The sequence below is a fragment of the Belonocnema kinseyi genome, chromosome 5 (genome assembly GCF_010883055.1).
Source record: "Belonocnema kinseyi isolate 2016_QV_RU_SX_M_011 chromosome 5, B_treatae_v1, whole genome shotgun sequence".
Lineage (NCBI taxonomy): Eukaryota > Metazoa > Arthropoda > Insecta > Hymenoptera > Cynipidae > Belonocnema > Belonocnema kinseyi.
This window is the reverse complement of record NC_046661.1, coordinates 42,014,334-42,019,469: the sequence shown is the minus strand read 5'-3', so window position 1 is coordinate 42,019,469 and position 5,136 is coordinate 42,014,334.

Sequence of the window (5,136 nt, the reverse complement as noted above, 5' to 3'; positions counted from 1 at the left end):
GTTTGGTGGTATTCGGTAGCCCACTTTTATTGTTCAACAATTAAAAATAAAGAAATTATTGTAATTTTTATAATTTTCTAAAAAAATAACAATTGCCAGCGCGCAGATTTTTCCGCGCATGTGGTCGTCCGGCGTACTCGTGTACTTGTCATTGATGCGAAAGTTTTAAAACTAAAGAATGCCAGAAATACGACAGAAGTAAAAAAAAACACAGAAGACGCGATTAAACGACCAGAGCTGACTATCGAGAGAATAGACCCAAATTTGAAAAAGCCACAGTCAACGGACGGATTGAACTCTACTTCTCAGATCAGGGTTGAGGAGATTAACAATAATTTCTCCTTTCTGAATTCGAAATAAGGTCCAGAGGCAGGATTCGACTATTCAAACGCAGATTTTCTTTTCGTAGAAAATCAACACCAACTTTTGCCTGTAAATTCTAATGAAAATGCTTGGAATTAGGATGGCAATTTAGCTTATGCGGAACTTCTTCCTGTTTTTTGTAAACACTTGGCGACTGAAAACTTTTATCCAAGAACATTGAGATTTAATTACATTTTTTCTTAGTTTCTCTTTATTTTATGAAATTGAAAAATCTACTTTTTTGTTCTAAATATGTAGTAGAAGTTAAGTCCGAACTCGATTTAAACCAAAGATTAGCTTTAGCCTAAATTTAAACGCGGTTAATTTACTTTTTAAGTTGCAGTATTCTTTAAACGTAATAAATAACGTACAAAAAACGTAAGAAGTTTTTATAAGAAGGAATTAATTTTGATACTTTATCAACACTTTACGGAGTTTTAGATTTTAAGGGTGTTCGATCGATGTTCTAACGTTAACATTTAATCTCTTCGTTTTACTTCATAAATTCATAATCATATTTGAAAAATGAGTATCGCTACAGAGCGAAAAAATATCTAATTATAATATTTATAGAGTAAAATAAGGAAATCGAATTTTGAGGTTGAAACATAGATCCAAAACCTTTAAGGCAAGGTCGACTAAAAGGTCAAATTTCCATTGTCGCTTTTACTTTAACTTTTACTTTCCAAGATAACTTATTATAAACAGTTAAACATAAAATACTATGTTGACTAATTCCTAAGTTCACAAAAATAATATGTGATATAGAATTAATATAACATATGTGATATTATTTTTATGGAATACTATATAAAAACAGTTTTTTTTTTTAAATTAAGAACAGCAATTTTATATTTTAAGAAAAAGAAATAAAGTTATATTTGAGTAATTTTTGTACACAATAAAATTTTTTATTATGTGTACCACCATTTAGTTAACATGCCTTGTCTTCCATAATTAAATCATACATTATTTATTAGCTGCCATCTATCTCATACAAGAAGGGCGTTACTGGAGAGAATCATTATATAAAAATATACGATGATCACTTTAGAGATTCTGAAAGAAACTAAATTTTCTTACGTCATGCGACACAAAATAAATAAAGCAAAGTAGTATCGAGTGGGTTTGTTTTTTCAACGTGGAAAATTAATTGCGGCAATGATAACATTAGTTGATTGCAAATAAATAATTAAAATATAAAAATTAGCAAGAATTTAGAAAAAAAGGATCCATTTTACATAAAATTATCTTATTTCTACTCAATATTTTCAGATTTAGTACTTTATATAGACAATACAGATAGTTTTCACAAGTGTGAAGTTGGTTTTCAGTAATGTGCAGGACAGTATTCTTAATAAATTAATAAAATACTAGAATATTTCAGTAATGAAAAATTCGATCTTGAAATAGAGTTTAATCGGTCCACTGACTGTGGCTTTTTCGAATTTGGGTATATTCTTTCGATAGTCAGCTCTGGTCGTTTAATCGCTACTTCTGTTTTTTTTTTAATCTTCTGTCGTATTTCTGGTATTCTTTAGTTTTAAAACTTTCGCGCCAATGACAAGTACACGAGTACGCCGCGGGATCGCATGCGCGGAAACATATGTGCGTTGACACTTGTTATTTTTTTAGAAATTTATAAAAATAACAATAATGTCGTTATTTTTAATTGTTGAACGATAAAAGTGGACTACCAAATATCACCAAACGATTTTGGAGCGATTGGTGGAAACAAAATTCAAAATAGGAAAATTTTTGGGTGCTGGTCATTTTTTTCAAAGTTCCATATATTTTTCAATTTTGACCACCAAACGTTAAAAGTGGACTACCAAACACCACTAAACGATTTCCGCAAGAAAATGTTTAAAATATTAAAAAGTGATGTGCTAGCGTGAAGTTAGCACCCCAAATTTGAAAATTCGATAACTTTTTTCAATTTTGACCACCAAACGTCAAAAGTGGGCTACCAAACACCAACAAACGACCGCCAAACGATTCCATATGATAATGCTAGGTTTTTCATAGTTGCTGTGCTAACTTCACGTCGATAGAAAAAGCAGCAAGAGCTGATACTTCTAATTTTTTTAAACTTTCAGCTTGCGTGAAAGAATTAATTTAAATAGATATACGTTAATTTTTTCTTTGATCTCTTTTAATGAATTTGCAAAATTTCACATTAATTTTTATGAGAAAACAAGATTTGTGATTTGAGGTTATGTTTACAAACATCATCATCTTCACTTAAATCTACACACATATGTAGGAAAGCATAATAAATACATGCCTATAAAATGTTCTGTAAATTTGAAGACGGAATAAACAATCATCTGATTAGTTTGACACTTGAAACAATTATATATTATATTTTTAATAGCTTAAGGGCATGCGATACTCACAGTTTCCCCGGCTTTTTTCCACAAAAATTAAAATTTGTAAAAACTGAATTCGGAGATGCTATAAATTATCATAACGGACGTCTCCGGACTCTTTTTTGGGGCATAATAACAAAAAAAATTTATTGTGCTAAATAAAAATTTTATGCATATGCATTATTTTGTGGTTACGTCGTTTTTCATCTCTGCCTTTCCGATAATCTGGAAATTATTTATGAAATAAACTTTTTTGATTGCCTGCAAACAAGGTTAGTTCCGGGAGATTAGTTAATATGTTTATTTGTAAGTCCAAAGTTTTCGGCCAAAAATATTGTGTAGTTTGGAAGTAACGCTCGGGTGAATTGTAACACACATAACCTCGAAATATACACGCACGTTGTTAGCAAAATCAAAAAATTTTTGATAAAAAAGCAAAAAAAGTGTGTGGGGACGTCCGTTAGCATGTTCGCTATCATTTCCCAAATTTTTAAGACAAAATATTTATTATTCGCTAGAAAAAAAGCCAGGGGAATCTAATAATGTAACATCGACAATTTTCTAAGTATCACATGCCCTTAAGATGTTAATTTTATTTGTCTACTTGGTCATAATCAATATTATTAAAATATTGATTAATTTTTAAGATTGCGAAAAAAACGCTCTCTAGCTCCCAGGATATGAGCCCATCAGGTCCAACTGAACTACGGAGAGATGAGAACACTTTCTTCACAATCTCATTACAAGCAGAATGTCAACGTCATTCTTTATACTTGTAAGATTTTTTTTTGTGTACATGAAATACATATTTTATTATTGATGTAAGTTTTTTGACCAGGGAAATTAATTAATAGTTTAAGATGTTATTTTTGTTTATCTACTTGGTCATAATGAATATTATTAAAATATTGATTAATTTTTTAAGATATTTTAATAATATTGATTATGACCAAGCAGACAAACAAAATTAACATCTTAAACTATTAATTAATTTCCCTGGTCAAAAAACTTACATCAACAATAATAATATACATATTTTTTTGTTTGAAAAACATACTTTTAAATTTTAAATGCTTTCAATTTATTTATAATTACTATTTTTTTGTAAATAAACTTCTAAGTTTACAATTAAAATTTTGAAGACTTGAATCCCATCGAGTTGAAAATTATTCATATTTCATAGTTGAAAATTTTTGAAAATAAAATTTCGAAAGTTTTGAATTTTTATTGAATCCACTTTCAAAACTCTAATCTACAAACATTTCAATATTTAACGTTTTGAAATTTTTTTGTTTTCTAAATTTCAATCTGAAGTTTTTAAAAATTTCAACATGCAGTGAAACACTTCAATAGCCCTCCCTTCTATAGCCATTCCGAGAATTGAAGCCGTGCCGTAGGTTGGTATAACAGGAACTGCGCGAGGACCGCGGGGTCTGCGGGTGTCACTCAGGCGAGCAGTCAAGCGTGAACAAACAAAAGCGGAACGGGCTACAATGAGTTCATTCACACTCAAGGTCAGCCCCAAAATCGGCGGTATAAAAGAGTTTCACTGTATTTCAAAAGATTTTTAAGGATTTAAATATTTGAGGATGTTTTAAAAGATGTCAAGGAATTTTCTATTTATTTTTAGGATTTTAAGGAATTTCAAAGAATTTTAAAGAAGTACTTTAAAAATCTTTAAAGAAAAGGTCAAGGCATGTCACAATATTTTGAAGGTATGGCAATATTTAAGAGTGTTTTAAAATGTTCCAAGGAATTTCCAATTGATTACGGTAATTTAATCAGAGATTTTGAATGATTTAATATATTTTAGGCTATTTTAATAGATTCTAAGGAATTTTTAATTGATTTCCATAATGTAGTATGCGATTGTAGAAGATTTGAAATATTTTAGAGTATTTTTAAAATCGCAAGGAATTTTCAAGATCTTTGCAAAATTTCAAGAGATTTTGAAGGATTTTAAAGATTTTAGGATGTTTTAAAACATTACAAGGAATTTTCAATTAATTTCAATAAATTTCAAAGAATTTTAACTATTTTTTTAACTTTTCTGTTTGAAAGTAAAACTGCTTTGTTGAAATTTTTTTTTTTAGTGATTTATCAATTTACTTGACAAAATTTGTTTTCTGAAAACTTAACTATTTTGTATATTTTTTTTGTTTTTGTTTAAAAATTAATTTGTTTTAATTACAAGAAAATGAATCTTCTTTGTCGAGAATTTAACTATTTTATTGAAAACAATTTTAACCATTTTTTTTAATTTGTGTATTTTATTCAAAATTTATTTTTTTGTTTGCAGAAAACTAATTGTTTCAGTTGAAAGTTTAACTATTTCTATTAAAAGATAAGTCAACTAGTCAGCAATATTAATATAATATTTTATAATTATAATATTAACATC